The sequence below is a fragment of the Erinaceus europaeus genome, chromosome 23 (genome assembly GCF_950295315.1).
Source record: "Erinaceus europaeus chromosome 23, mEriEur2.1, whole genome shotgun sequence".
NCBI lineage: Eukaryota > Metazoa > Chordata > Mammalia > Eulipotyphla > Erinaceidae > Erinaceus > Erinaceus europaeus.
Genome location: NC_080184.1, coordinates 9091356 through 9108005, shown reverse-complemented (window position 1 = coordinate 9108005; position 16650 = coordinate 9091356). Strand labels below are relative to the sequence as shown.

Here is a 16650-nt window from a genome sequence, read left to right as displayed (position 1 = left end):
CTCTGTGGAGAACAGTCTGGAGAACTCTCAGAAGGCTAGAAATGGACCTACCCTATGACCCTGCAATTCCCCTCCTGGGGATATATCCTAAGGAACCCAACACATCCATCCAAAAAGATCTGTGTACACATATGTTCTTGGCAGCACAATTTGTAATAGCCAAAACCTGGAAGCAACCCAGGTGTCCAACAACAGATGAGTGGCTGAGCAAGTTGTGGTATATATACACAATGGAATACTACTCAGCTGTAAAAAATGGTGACTTCACCGTTTTCAGCCGATCTTGGATGGACCTTGAAAAAATCATGTTGAGTGAAATAAGTCAGAAACAGAAGGATGAATATGGGATGATCTCACTCTCAGGCCGAAGTTGAAAAACAAGATTAGAAAAGAAAACAGAAGTCGAACCTGAAATGGAATTGGAGTATTACACCAAAATAAAAGACTCTGGAGTGGGTGGGTGGGTGGGTGGGGAGAATACAGGTCCATGAAAAATGATGAATGAAATAGTGGGGGTTGTATTGCTAAATGTGAATCTGGGGAATGTTATGCATGTAATAAAAAAAAAAAAAAAAAAAAGTAGAAACGCAAAGCAGAAATTGACTGAGTTTGGAGTATGGCACCAAAGTAAGAAAGCAGAAGTATACTAGAGTTTGCAGTGAGTACCTCCCTAATACTTCCTCTCCACTTTTCCAAGCTTTGGGTCCATGATTGCTCAACAATTTGTTTGGCTTTGTATGTTAACTCTCTTTTCAGTCACCAGGTTCCAGGTGTCATCAGGATGCCGGCCACACTTCCCTGGATTGAAGACCCCACCAATGTGTCCTGGAGCTCAGCTTCCCCAGAGACCCATCCTACTAGGGAAAGAGAGAGGCAGACTGGGAGTATGGACCGACCAGTCAACGCCCATGTTCAGCGAGGAAGCAATTACAGAAGCCAGACCTTCTACCTTTTGCAACCCTCAATGACCCTGGGTCCATGCTCCCAGAGGGATAGAGAATGGGAAAGCTATCGGGGGAGGGGGTGGGATATGGAGATTGGGCGGTGGGAATTGTGTGGAGTTGTACGCCTCCTACCCTATGGTTTTGTTAATTAATCCTTTCTTTAATAAAAAAAAAATTAAAAAAAAAAAAAGAAACTAAATGTTGGTTCTTTGAAAGGGTAAACAAAATTGACAAACTATTAGCCAGACTCACAAAGAGAAAGAAAGAGGACTCAAATAAATAGAATTGTAAATCAAAGGGGAGATATCACAACAGACACTACAGAAATACAAAGAAACAAAGGTTCTCCTGTGATTAATGCACCAATTAATATTTGGATATTTTCCTCATTTTTAGTTGCTTCTGGCTTAGTTAGAATTTCTTCTGGGCTCCTGTCCTGATTCATTGCAGTAGTTGATTTTACTGTGTTAGCTATGACTATCTTTAATTGGTGTTTTGTTTTTTATTTTTATGTTTGTAGTATTGTGTCCTAGCTATTGACATTCAGCTATTGTGTTGTGTGAGGAACACCAAACCAAAGTCCCTTCAGAAATGAAATTACAAACCTCATAAAATACAACAACAGCAACAGAAGCAAAGATTAATGAAGCTCAATGAAAACCAGTTAGCCAAGCAAAACTTCAACTCCAAAAAACAAAAGAACAAAAATCCAATAAGAAAGACAAAGCAAGAACAGACAATCACAAAAATCAACTATACATTCTAGAGAGAGTGGGAAAGAAAAGAAGAGATAAAAAAGAAATTTTTTTATTTTTTATTTTTAAATTGATTCACAATTCTTCCACAAGGTAAATCAAAAATAAGTGCAAGTGAATACAGAAAAAAAACAGCAAAAAGAACAATATGTTTCTTTCTTTTTATTAGGTTTTATTTATTGGATAGACAGCCATAAATGGAGAGGGAGGGAGTGGTAGAGAGGGAGAGAGACAAAGAGACACCTGCAGCACAGCTTCACCACTTGCAAAGCTTTCCCCCTGCAGGTGGGGACCAGGGGCTCAAACCCGGGTCCTTGCACACTCAACTAGGTGCACCATCACCCAACCCTGACAATATTTTTCAAATCAGAGTAGAGGAAAGAAAAAGAAGAGGAGAAAAGTAAGCTCCTCTCTCAATAGAGAGTACAACCAATAGGAAAGCTAACAGGGGAAGGGATGGGATAGAGGTCTGGTGGTGGGAATTGTGCAAAGCTGTACCCCACTTATCCTATGGTTTTGTTAATGTTTCCTTTTTATAAATAAAAAATTTTTAAAAAGAAGAAAAAGGCGGTCAGGTGGTATTGCAGCAGGTTAAGCGCACATGTCGTGAAGTGCAAGGACCAGCATAATAATCCTGGTTCGAGCCCCCAGCTCCCTACCCTGCAGGAGGGTCACTTCACAAGCGGTGAAGCAGGTCTGCAGGTGTCTATCTTTCTCTCCCCCTCCTCTCTCCATTTCTGTTTCCTATCTAACAACAATGTTAATTTTTTAATATTTATTTATTCCCTTTTGTGGCCCTTGTTTTTTATTGTTGTAGTTATTATTGTTGTTATTGATGTTGTCATTGTTGAATAGAACAGAGAAATGGGGAGGAGGGGAAGACATAGAGGGGAGAGCAAGATAGACAACTGCAGACCTGCTTCGCTGCCTGTGAAGCGACTTACCTGCAAGTGGGGAGCTGAGGGCTCCAGCCGGGATCCTTGCACTTTGCCGCTGTCACCTGCACTTAAGCCGCTGCACTACCATCTGACTCCCTATTTTTTTTAATATTTATTTTATTTATCTATTCCCTTTTGTTGCCCTGTTGTTTTATTGTTGCAGTTATTATTGTTGTTGTCGTTGTTGGATAGAACAGAGAGAAATGGAGAGAGGAGGGGAAGACAGAGAGGAGGAAAGATAGACACCTGCAGACCTGCTTCACCACCTGTGAAGCGACTCCCCTGAAGGTGGGGAGCTGGGGTTCGAACCTGGATCCTTATGCCGCTCCTTGTGCTCTGACTCCCTATTTTTAAATTTTTATCAGAGCACTGCTCAGCTCTAACCTATGGTGATGCTGGGTACTGAACCTGGGAACTCAGAACCTCAGGCTTGAGAGTATGTTTGCATAACCACTATGCTGGCTCCCCTGCCATATTGATGGCTTCTTAATTGGTTCCACTACTCTTAGATAAAGTTCAAATGGCCTGGCGCAAAGTGCAAGGACCAGTATAAGGATCCTGGTTCAAGCCCCTGACTCCCCACCTGCAGGGGAGTCACTTCACAGGCGGTGAAGCAGGTCTGCAGGTGTCTATCTTTCTCTCCCCATCTGTCTTCTCCTCCTCTCTCCATTTCTCTCTGTCCTATATAACAACGACATTAATAACAACAATTACAACATTAAAAAACAACAAGAGCAACAAAAGAGAAAATCAATAAATATTAAAAAAAAGTTCAAATGACCTGGATCAAGATATAATCTCTATATTTGACTTGATATTTTATTAAATTTTCTCACTGGGGGGGTCAGGCAGTGTTGCTCCTGCTTATGCAGTTGCATTACAATGCACAAGAACCTAAGTTCAAGTCCCTGGTTTCCACTTGGAGGGAAAAAAGTTTCACTAGTGGTAAAGCTGGGTTGCAGGTGTCTCTGTGTCTTCCCCTCTGTCTCCCATCTCCCACTCTCAATTTCTCTCTGTTTCTAATAAATACAGTATTTAAAAAAAAATTGTTTTCTCACTGAAGTGGAAGAATTAAATACACTATAATGGTTATACAAAGTGGCTCTCATGCCTAAGGCTCCAGACTCCCAGGTTCAATACCCCACATCATTGAAAGTCAGAGCTGAGTAATGATCTGGTAAAGATAAAGGAAAAAAAAAAAAAGAAGAAGAAGAAAGAAAGGAAGGAAGGAAGGAAGGAAAGAAGAAATGAAAAAAAAAGAGAAATTTTAGATTATTGTATAGTATCTAGAACTATGTAAATAGACCTACAATGAATTGGGGAGATAGCACAGTGGTCATATAAAAATACTCATGCTTGCGTTACAAACTCTTTTATGTTGGGGCCAGGCAGTGGCACACCTGTTTAAGCACACACATTAGAGTGGTGCAAGGACCTGGGTTCAAACCCCTGGACCCCACCTGCAGGGAGAAAAGATTCAGGAGTAGTGAAGCACAGCTTCATGTGTCTCTATGTCTCTTTCCTTCTCTATATCTCTCTGTCTCTATCCCATAAGAAATTATTTTTTTAAGTTCTCATGTAAAACCCCCAGAACAACCTGAAGCAGAAGTTCAGCAGTGATCCAGTACAAATAATAAAATAAATAGAATTATGTTGCCATAATTACATTTCTCTTTATAATTGCCATACATTTCTCCAAAGTTATTCAAGAATAGTTCCTTTGCACAGGTAGCTCTTTGTAATTCAAATTATATCCCTTGACCCATACACTAGTACTTACTTAGAAATGTAGACTCAGGGGGAGTCAGGTGGCAGCACAGCAGATTAAGTGCACATGGCGCAAAGTGCCAGGACCTGAGTAAGGATCCCAGTTCGAGCCCCCGGCTCTCCACCTGCAGGGGAGTTGCTTCACAAGCAGTGAAGCAGGTCTGGAAGTCTCTATCTTTCTTTCTTCCCTCCATTTCTCTCTGTCCTATCCAACAACGATGACATCAATAACAATAATAACTACAACAACAGAACAACAAAAGGGAATACATAAATAAAAATAAAACTTAAAAATATATATATATAAAAATGTAGACTCAGCACTTTTGAGAGTAATGGCCATGAAAACCAGACAGACTATGCCCCAAAACAACAAAGACTGACAACTATTGAACTAAAAACCTCATCAAACTACAGCTCAGATAGCCACAGAAGCACTGTAGCCTTAGCCAACAAGTTGAGGATGCTACTGCTATTCTATCCTGAACTCCCCAAGCAGATAACTTCACCTCTCAAAAGAGCCCCACCCTACTAGCAAAAGATAGAAACAGACTGGAGGGGAGGAAGTCGGGAGGTAGTGCAGTGGGTTAAGCATATGTGCTGTGGACAGAAGCAAGGACCGGCATAAGGATCTCAGCTCGAGCCCCCAGCTCCCCACCTGCAGGGGAGTCTTCACAGGTGGTGAAGCAAGTCTGCAGGTACCTATATTTCTCTCCCCCTCACTGTCTTCCCTCCTCTCTCCATTTCTTTCTGTCTTATCCAACAATAACATTAATAACAATAATAACTACAACAATAAAAAACAAGGGCAACAAAAGGGAAAATAAATATTTTTAGAAATTTAAAAGAAAGAAAGAAAAAAAGAAAGAAAGAGAAAGAAAGAAAGAAAGAAAGAAAGAAAGAAAGAAAGAAAGAAAGGAAAGAAAAGGAAAAGAAAAAAGGAGCTGGAGGTACAGATTGACCTGCCAAATGTTCATGCCCCAGTAGAGAAACAATTACAGAAGCCAGAACTTCTTCCTCTGCACCCACAAAAGAACTTTAAGTTCATATCTCAGAGCAGGGAAAAGATATTGAAAGATGGCCAGAGGACTTTAGACTCGAATTTCAACAGGACCTGAAATGTCTGTAACCAGGAATCTTTGTTTTTATATCATCACCGAGAGATGCAGATCTGGAAAACAACAGATCTCTGAGAGAGAAATGGAAGGACATTTGCAAGTAATAGGTGTAGGTATGACTTAGAAAAGAAGTGAAGGCAGGTCCACTGAAAAAAATGGGTACAGGGAGCCAGGCGCAAGGACTGGCATAAGGATCCCGGTTCGAGCCCCCAGCTTCCCACTTGCAGGGAAGTCACTTCACAGGCAGTGAAGCAGGTCTGCAGGTGTCTATCTCTCTCCCCCTCTGTCTTTCCCTCCTCTCTCCATTTCTCTCGGTCCTATCCAACAACGACAACTTCAATGACTACAACAATATACAACAAGGGCAACTAAAGGGAATAAATAAATAAAATCTTAAAAAGAAAAAATGGGCACAAAATAAAATAAATATATATGCAAATATATACATATACTCTTTTTAAATTTTTCTAAGTCAATATAAAAATCACTAACAAAAAAATTAGAAAAAAAAATTCTGATTCAGAATTCATCCTTAAATCCTAAATCAATATCTGCATAGTATTATTATTACTTTCATTATTATCATCATCATCACTTACTATTTTTATTTGTCTATCAATTTATTTTTATGGAAACAGTGACTGTGTTCTCTGAATCCTACTGAGTTAAACCCAGGATGTGTGGATCTTCCTTCCCTAGGAGGGCACAGACCCTATTTGATGAGCAGCTCTGTCTTCCCCTCACTGACTCCATGTCCAGTGTCATGGATTGGCCTGCAGAAGGACAGGGTCAGAGGTAGGGGTCTCTATGTGTGTTCCTGCCCTCACCCTTCTGGCATATCCACCTCTGATGCTGCATTGACAGCCCCTCAACTTTTTGTTTTGTCGCGTTCCTACAGAAATTTCTGTGGTCTGGGGTGGTGCAGTGGCTAAGGCACTAGACTCTCAAGCATGAGGTCCTGAGTTCAATCCCCGGCAGCACAAGTACCAGAAAGATGTCTGGTTCTTTCTTTCTCTCCTATCTTTCTCATTAATCCACAGAGAGAAACAGGGAAGTAGAATAATATGAGAAAAGGCCAGGAGACTAGAGATCCCTGACCACTTTAACCTTTGGGTCTTGAGAGATTCACCCCAATTTTACCTCTGCATTTTCTACTATAACTGCATGTTGCACTGGGTGTGGGCCACTAGAACTCCTGGGCCTTCTAATTCTCCTAAAACATGGGCCTGGTGGTAGCACACCTGGTTAGTGCACACTTTACAGTGTGCAAGGACCCAGGTTGAAGCCCCCAGTTCTCACTTGCACAAGTGGTGAATCAGACCTGCAGGTGTCTCTATGTCTCTCTGTATCTCCCTATCCCCTCTATATTTATCTTTGTCCTATCAAATAAAGCATAAAATAACTTAAAAAAACTAACTGGGGTAGCCGAGCAGTGGCACAGCGGGATAAGTGCACATGGCACAAAGCGCAAGAACTGGCATAAGGATCCCCGCACCTACAGGGACGTCTCTTCACAGGCGGTGAAACAGGTCTGCAGGTGTCTATCTTTCTTTCCCCCTGTCTTCCCCTCCTCTCTCGATTTCTCTCTGTCCTATCCAACAACAACAGCAATAACAACAATAACCACAACAACGATAAACAAGAGCAACAAAACAGGAAAATATATATATATAACTGGAATGTTATTTAAAAAAGAAAAGGAATTCTTCTAAAACAGACGACTGAGAAGGATATCAGTGGTAACAGTGCCATTTCTCCACCCCAGTCCCTCCCATTCACTCCATGTTCTCAAACAACCACTGCTTCCTAACTAAAGGGGGAGAGTGCCTTTGTGAGTGTCATTCAGATTTTGACCACAAGCTGTGAGCACAGAGCATGACCAATGTCATCAGCTTTGACTGAACCAGCTACTCTGCTGCAGGGAGGGACACACAGACAGGGAAGGGAACACTGACTTTCGTGGATGTGACCTTAAAATTGTCTCAGGAAGAGTGACAGTATCTGGACCAGGCAAGAAAGACTATATGTCCACCGGGATGTTACAGAACGATGGGGACTGGCTCTTCCTGGGTGAGAAGGTTCCATAAGAAATGATATTCTGGGAGTCGGGCGTAGCGCAGTGGGATAAGCTCAGATGGCGCAAAGCCCAAGGACCAGAGTAAGTGGTGAAGCAGATCTGCAGGTGTCTATCTCTCTCTCTCCCTCTCTGTCTTACCCCTCCTCTCTCCATTTCTCCCTGTCCTATCCAACAACAATGGCAGCAATAACAACAATGATAAACAACAAGGGCAATAAAAGGGAAAATAAATATTTAAAAATTAAAAAAAAAATAAATGATACTTTTTTTTTTTTTACCAGCTTTATAAAAAGATTTGGAAAGGTTTTTGTTGTTGTTTGCAAAAATTCAAGTATATTCCAAAGTAAAGACAGTTCTACAGTGAATGTCTCTGCACTTATAGACTAGCTTTAATGATCATTAACTAAATTTTTCTACTCCCCTTCCCAATGGGATAGATTTATTTTTAGAAATCAACAAATTTTGGGAGTTGGGCGGTAGCGCAGTGGATTAAGCACAGGTGGTACAAAGCACAAGGACTGGAGTAAGGATCCCGGTTGGAGCCCCCACCTCCGCTCCCCACCTGCAGGGGAGTCACTTCACAGGCGGTGAAGCAGGTCTACAGGTGTCTATTTTTCCTCCTCTCTCCATTTCTCTCTGTCCTATCCAACAATGAATACAATAAAAATGCAAGAAAAAAGGAACAAATATTAAAAAAAAAAAATCTCGGAAGTCAAGCGGTAGAGCGGCAGGTTAAACGCAGGTGGCGCAAAGCACAAGAACCGGCTTAAGGACCCTGGTTCGAGCCCCCGCCTCCCCACCTATAGAAGAGTCACTTCACAGGCAGTGAAGCAGCTCTGCAGATGTCTATCTTTCTCTCCCCCTGTCTTCCCCTCCTCTCTCCATTTCTCTCTCCTATCCAACAACAATGACATCAATAACAACAATAGTAACTATAACAACAATACAAAAAAAAGGGCAACAAAAGGGAATAAATAAATACTTTGGTTCATGGAGATGAAGGGAAGAAGTCAGACTGTTCTAATTTTAACAGCCAGAAATATATAATATTTGCTGCCTTTATTTCAGTAATCATACTATAATTTTTAGCAGATATTAGGCCATTTATGGAACTTTACAAAATACCACAGGTAAGAGAATTGTACACCTGGAGAAAGAAAACTGAATATTCATCAATCCTGGGCCTTTTGGCTAAGATCAACCAAAGAAAACTGTATATTGGGAGTTGGGCAGTGGTGCAGTGGGTTAAGCCAGGTGGTGCAAAGCACAAGGACCAGCCTAAAGATACGGGTTCGAGCCCCCGGCTCCCCACCTGCAGGGGAGTTGTTTCACAGGTGGTGAAGCAGGTCTGCAGGTCTTTTTCTCCCCCTCCTCTCTCCATTTCTCTTGTCCTATCTAACAATGACAACAGTAATAACTACAACAATAAAAAAAAGGGAATACAAAAATATTAAAAAGAAAAAAAAAAAGTAAAGAAAACTGAATATTGCCCAAAGATTTTCCTTATCATCCTGATCAAAGACAATTGATAAATCTGGATGAGAGGATCTCCCCCAAGAACTGTCGTAATAACCTTTAACTGTTAAGCTTCGTTTTAAATCTACTCATGAATGTTATAGAACAGAACAGAATGCTGCTCAACTATGGTACAGGAAGTACAAAGAATCAAACATTGGTGCTTCAAGAATATCTACAACTGAGATATCTGCTCGTCTTTCTTTCCCTTCCTCTCTATCTCCTTTCCTCTGAATTTCTACCTGTCTCTATCCAATGAATACACTAACAAGAAAAAGAAACAAACTGAATCTCCTGGAAAAATGGGCTTTACAATAGATGAGGCCAAGGAAAGCTCTCTAAAATGTGATTTCTATTCTTTTCTTTCTTTCTTTCTTTCTTCTTTCTTTCTTCTTTCTTTCTTTCTTTCTTTCTTTCTTTCTTTCTTTCTTTCTTTCTTTCTTTCTTTCTTTCTTTCTTTTTTCTTTTTTGTAGCCAGAGCACTGCTCAGCTCTGGTTTATGGTAGTGCAGGAAATTGAACCTGGGACATAGGACACTCAGGCATGAGTCTCTTCACATAACCATTATGCTATGTATCCCTACCCAAATGTTTTGTTTTTAAAGTAAGTGAAATTACACATAAGCCAGATAAATCAGGGGCTGTAAGTAAGCATTTGTAATTTGAACTGCATCTCATTTGGGAGGGAAAAAAACACACAGTCTATGATCTCGGTGCGACAGGTCACTTACTGGAAGAACCTCAGACTCCTCTTCCTACTTCCTTTTCAGGCTAGAAAATGAATTGTAGTCACAGCAGCACCTGGAGAATATGCTTTAAATCCACCAGCACAGCTTTCTCACGTGATATCACTGCACCTACAGGGAGGACAGTATGAACATAAAAGGTTCAACTTCCTAGTCTTTCAATGTTAAAAGGAGAGACTCAAGGAGAGACTCAGGACAATGAATAAATCTATGGAGGCCACACAGTGTTTCTCTTACCTTTTTTTTTTTTTGTAGTTTTCTTTCTTTTTTATTTATTTACTTTATTTATTGTTTTTATTCTATTTATTTACTTATTTGTATTGTCATTATTTATTTTATTATTTATTTATTTATTTTTATATTTATTTTCCCTGTTGTTGCCCTTGTTATTGCTGTCCGTGTTGTTGTTGGATAGGACAGAGAAAAATGGAGAGAGGAGGGGAAGACAGAGAGGGGGAGAGAAAGAAACCAGCAGACCTGCTTCACCGCCTGTGAAGCACTCCCCTGCAGGTGGGGAGCCAGGGGCTCGAACCGGGATCCTTACACCATTCCTTGCGCTTTGCGCCACCCGTACTTGACCTACTGTGCTACCACCCGACTCCTTCTACCTATTTTTAAGATCTTTCCAGCTGGCAAATTCTGCTGCTTCAATGGGCAGTGTGAACTGCACTGACCTGCCTCAGCCAGATCCACATACAGCAGAGCAGACTATTTAACGTCTCTTTCAACCAAAGCCTGCGCTCAACTCTGCCGCTAAACTTTGGAATAACTGAAGTCTCACCTTACCACTGCCTGGATCACAAACTGAAATAGGAAGTGATGGATAAATGCCAGAGTATTCCTCTCATATGTGGAATACAGAAGACTAGAAGAACCATGCACAGGTGAGAAAGTCTATCCCTGAAATATTACACTTTTGTAAACATTGTCAAATCACTGTAACATGAATGCTAGCATACATATTTAAAATGACTTAAAAGGGAAAACTAGAGTGACATTATTGGGGGGAAATAAAATGTATTGATAAGTGATCTATAAATGATCTATCTGAAAATGTTTTCTGGATGGGAGTAAATAGCATAATGGTTATTCAAAAAGACTCTCTCGCACGTGAAACTCCAAAGTCCCAGGTTCAATCCCCTGCATAAGTATAAGCTAGGTCTGAGCAGTGCTGATAAAATGTATCCAAAAATATTAATATAGTTAAATCTTTTTATTATTTATTTATTTATTTCACCAGAGAGCACTATTCAGCTGTGGTTTATGGTGGTACATGGGACTGAACCTGGGACTTTGGAACCTCGGGCATGGGAGTCTCTTTGCATAATCATTAATACTATCTACTCCTGCCCACATAGTATCATTTCTTTTCTTTTTTTAAATATTTATTTTCCCTTTTGTTGCCCTTGTTGTTTTATTGTTGTAGTTATTATTGTTATTGATGTCGTTGGATAGGACAGAGAGAAATGTCGACAGGAGAGGAAGACAGAGGGGGAGAGAAAGACAGACACCTGCAGACCTGCTTCACCGCCTATAAAGCGACTCCCCTGCAAGTGGGGAGCCGAGGGCTCCAACTGGGATCCTTAACTCCGGTCCTTGGCTTTGCACCACGTGCGCTTAACCCGCCGCACTACCACCCGACTCCCATATATTATCATTTTTAATCCTCAGGGGAAGTCTGGGATGAGTGACATGTAAAGTTTACTTTTCAAGTGCTAATGAGCATAGAGACTATCAAGTATTAATGGGCTAATTAATTTAATGTTATCTACTTATTCAAATTAAATTTAAAAGTGTGGTCTTGCAGTTTTCTCTATTCCTTAATAAATTAATTAACTTGAAAACTGTCATCTTGTTGTTACATCATGAGGCACATGACTAGGTATCTTAACAATATCCTTGTTAGCGTTGCCAATAATCACCTGCTCCATTCCTACAGGCACTGTGCTGGGAACCTCAGCTACATTGCTGAAAAAGAAACAGATCCCAAAGGTTTCTTGACACTTTCACATTAATAACACAAACTCCTCCAACTTCAATTGCATAAAGAATCTACAAAACCGGGGACCAGAAAAAAAAAACAAAAAACTGGGGACCGGGCAGTAGCACAGCGGGTTAAGTGCACAAGGCCTGATACACAATGATTGGCACAAAGATCTGGGTTTAAGCCCCAGGCTCCCCATCTGCAGGGAGGTCAATTCACAAGTTAAGGAGGTCTGCAGGCATCTATCATTCTCTCCCCTTCTCTGTCCTTCCCTCTTCTCTCAATTTCTCTCTGCCCATTACAACAAAAACAAGAGCAATAACAGCAGCAACAAAATGGAAAAAATGGTATCCAGGAGCAGTGAATTCATAGTACAGGCAACAGCCTAGCAATAACCCAGGAGGCCAAAAAAAAATAATAATCTGGTATTCGGGTGGTAGTGCAGCGGCTTAAGCGCATGTGATGCAAAGCACAAGGATCCCAGTTCGAGCCTCCGGCTCCCCACCTTCAAGGGAGTCACTTCACAAGTGGTGAAGCAGGTCTGCAGGTGTCTGTCTTTCTCTCCTCTCTCCATTTCTCTCTGTCCTATCCAAAAACGACATCAATAACAGTAATAACCACAATAATAAAACAAGGGCAAGAAAAGGGAATAAATAAATAAATAAATAAAGAATTGGTGGAGGGTAGATAGCATAATGGTTATGCAAATAGACTGTCATGCCTGAGGCTCCAAATTCCCAGGTTAAATCCCTGGCACCACTATAAACCAGAGCTGAACAGTGCTCTGGTTAAAAAAAAAAAAAAGAATCTACAAAACCACTAATCCCACATATGTACAAGGATAAATATGAGAATCATGGTGTACTTTTATGATGTTACATAATTGGAAACTTTTTACTACTGAAAAGGATTTAAGTTCATTATTTTTGTACAATAACACATTTTATAGTTGAAATAAGCAGAATTGGTCACACTTATGTTTTACGGGCCACACTGTACAACACTGCATTAAAACCTGATTACAGAGACCAGATGGTGACAGTTGACCTGGCTGAGTACACACACTGCAGTGCTCAAGAACCTTGGTTCAACTTCTGGTCTCCAGATGATGGAGGAGTTAAGACTATAGCAGCAGCATGCCATGTAAGATTCTCTTTCCCCTCCTTTTTTAAATTTTTATTTATTTATTTATTTATTTTATTAATTTTTTGTCCCCAGGCTTATTGTCGGGGCTCAGTGCCTGCACCATGAATCCACTGCCCCTGGAGACCATTTTTTCCCCTTTTGTTGCCCTTGTTGTTCAAACATTGTTGTGGTTATTATTATGATTTAAAAGATTTTATTTATTTATTAATGAGAAAGATAGGAGGAGAGAGAAGAACCAGCCATCACTCTAGCGCATGTGCTGCCGGGGATCGAATTCAGGACCTCATGCTTGAGAGTCCAAAGCTTTATCATTGCACCACCTCCCAGACCACGTGTGGTTTATTATTGTTGTTGTTGCTGTCGTTGGATAAGACAGTGAGAAATCGAGAGGAGGGGAAGACAGAGAGGGGGAGAGAAAGAGAGACACTTGCAGGCCTGTTTCACCGCCTGTGAAGCGACCCCCCTGCAGGTGGGGAGCCGGGGGCTCCAACCAGGATCCTTAGGCAGGTCCTTGCGCTTCATGCCATGTGCGCTTCAACAGCTGTGCTACAGCCCGACTCCTTATTTATTTTTAAATATTTATTTCCTTTTGTTGCCCTTCTTGTTTTATTGTTGTTGTTGATGTCGGCGTTGTTGGATAGGGCAGAGAAATGGAGAGAGGAGGGGAAGACAGAGGGGAGAGAAAGATAGACACCTGCAGACCTGACTCACGGCTTGTGAAGCGACTCCCCTGCAGGCAGGGAGCCGGGGCTCCAATTTAGGCTGGTCCTTAGGCTGGTAACATACTGCCCTACCTTAACATACTGCCCTACCGCTCCACTCCCTTTATTATTTTAACCACAGCACTGTTCAGCTCTGGCTTACGGTGGTGGTGGTGGGGGGGGGATTGATCCTGGGACTCTGGAGCCTCAGGCTTCAGTCTGTTTGTATAACCTTTATGCTATCTAACCTCCGCCCTCTTTCCCCTTCTATCCGTCACTGACAACCTAGCTTCTCACTGAGTCTCTCAAAAAAATCAATCACCTGGTTGAGCACACATGTTGCAATGTTCAAGGACGCAGGTTCTAAACCCTGGTCCCCACCTTCAGGGGCAAAGCTTTGGGAGTCGTGAAGCAGGGTTGCAGGTCTTTGTCTCTTTCCCTCTCTGCCCCGCCCCCAATTTCTGTCTGTATCCAATAACTAAATAAAATTTTAAAAACTGGGAGTCGGGCTGTCCCGGTTCAAGCCACCGGCTCCCGACCTGCAGGGCAGTCGCTTCACATATGAAGCAGGTCTGCAGGTGTCTATTCCCCCTCCCCACCCCGTTTTCCCCTCCTCTCTCCATTTCTCTCTGTCCTATCCAACGATGATGACAACAATAATAACTACAACAATAAAACAACAAGGGCAAAAGGGAGTAAATAAATTTAAAAAAAAATTTAACTCCCGGTTTGAACCCCGGCTCCCCACCTGCAGGGGAGTCGCTTCACAGGCGGTGAAGCAGGTCTGCAGGTGTCTATCTTTCTCTCCTCCTCTCTGTCTTCCCCTCCTCTCTCCATTTCTCTCTGTCCTATCCAACAACGATAACAACAACAATAACTACAACAATAAAACAACAAGGGCAACAAAAGGGAATAAATAAATAAAATAAATATTTTTTAAAAAATTAACTATAAAAACGTTTTTAATATGACTACAAGTAGCTGAGCACAGGAAGTATGCAAGTCTGAGACTCCCAAGTTTCTGGTTCAATCTCCAGATAATCACAAATCAGAACTGAACAGTATTATGATAAAATTATAAGGAACATTAAAAAAATAACAAATTCTGACTCTCAGCTGGGAATACTGCAGTGGGCAGGATCCCACACTCTCAATTTCTGCACACTACAATGGGGCCACTAGAATTGTATGAACACACTTCATGCATCGCTCTTTCTTTTATTATTTATTCCCTTTTGTTGCCCTTGTTTCACCGCTTGCGAATCGACTCCCCTGCAGGTGGGGAGCTGGGGGCTCGAACCCTGCTCCTTACGCCGGTCCTTGCGCTTTGCGCCACGTGCGCTTAACCCGCTGCGCTACCGCCAGACTCCCTTCATGCCCATCACTATAAGGTGTGGGGCTCCTTATGAGTCTCCAACTTTACTGGAAGACAGGACACTTCTGCTAGGTTCACTGCTAAAGCCAGAATAAATTGAACAAAAACAAAATGTGGGCAGAAGTACCTAGCACAATGGTTATCCAAACAGACTCTTATGCCTGAGGCCCTCTGAAGTCCCAAATTCAATCCCCCGCACCACCATAAGCCAGAGTTGAGCAGTGCTCTGGTGAAAAATTAATAATTAATCAAATAAAAAATGCAGGGTGGGGTAGTTAGCATAATGGTTATGCAAAGAAACTCTCAAGCCTGAAGCTCCAAAGCCCCAGGTTCAACCCCACCCACCCACCACCACCACCATAAACCATAGCTGAACATGATAAAAAATAATAATAATATAGGGAGTGGGGCGGTAGCGCAGCGGGTTAAGCGCATGTGGCTACAAAGCGCAGGGACCGGCCTAAGGATCCCGGTTGGAGCCCCCAGCCCCCCACCTGTAGGGGGGTCGCTTCACAAGCTGTAAAGCAGGTCTGCAGGTGTCTATCTTTCTCTCCCCCTCTCGGTCTTCCCCTTCTCTCTCCATTTCTCTCTGTCCTATCCAACAACGACAATAAAACAAGGGCAACAAAAGGGAATAAATAAATAATAAATTCATTTTAATACATTAAATAAATGAATAAGATACAATATTTATTAAAACAAAATGCAGCATTTCCGGGGCTAATTTAACAGAATTTTAAAATGTATCACTAAGGAAAATAAAAATGAGAACGAATGAAAGAAGTCCTGAAACCCCAGGTCCCAATGAAGGCAGAGAAATCACAGGTGCAAGGTGCTGGCCAACATGCTGACTCCCCAAGCTGACCATTTCGCCTGGAGTCAGCAGGTCCTTTCCTGCTCCCCTGTCCTGGGTCCAGATCCCAGGACGCTCAGGAGAGAATGGGACTGGACCCATAAACTCTGCACCCCAGAGAAACAAAAAAAGGGGGGCGGGGGAATGAATAGTGATTCCACCCCACCCCCTTCCATAGAGCACATTGTGTTTAGTTCCCCCACAAAGAATCAGGACAGCAGGAGACATCTCCAGTCCCAGGGTACAGTGGAGATGGTGGACTTAAGCAGGGAGAGGCCCAGACACATGGCTGCATCGCGGAAAATACTAGCAAATCTCAAGCACCCGCTCCCAATCTCAGTCTCAGTGAGACACACTCACGATATTCCATCCAGCGCTGAATTTACCGAAGACTCCTCTCCAAGGTCCAAATCAGCAGAAGATGAGGGAAACACAGAGAAGAGTAGAGAAAAGCCAGGGGACCCCAGAAACACAGAATCGATGGGTCCTCAGTGCGTCTTATTTCCTGCAGTGTCTTCTTCCACTTTGGAGCACCACCCACCAGCAGCCTTTAACTCAGAGTTTAATTGGAGGAAGCCCTTGCCACACACACAACTATTCTCCTGATTGGATAATGTTTACACCCAATAAAAAAAAAAAAAAACCAGAGATTTCTAAGTGACAGGAATGCTGTCCTATCAACTTCTACAGGGGGTGTGCCTGGAGAAACATAAAGCGTTTCTCTAGTATTCC

General features: G+C 42.0%; 1 protein-coding gene across 1 annotated transcript in view; it reads right to left on the bottom strand.

The window, feature by feature from the left end:
• The window catches only part of LOC132535591 (zinc finger protein 709-like), a 42608-nt gene that overhangs the window by 25676 nt on the left and 282 nt on the right, over positions 1 to 16650 (bottom strand). Inside the window, exons 1-2 of the mRNA XM_060182166.1 lie at positions 16279 to 16650; positions 9845 to 9970 (exon numbers count right to left, since the gene is read on the bottom strand). The exon at positions 16279 to 16650 is cut by the window's right edge and continues 282 nt beyond it. The gene's annotated coding sequence lies outside the window, so the exon portion shown is untranslated. The remainder of the gene's footprint in view (positions 1 to 9844; positions 9971 to 16278) is intronic.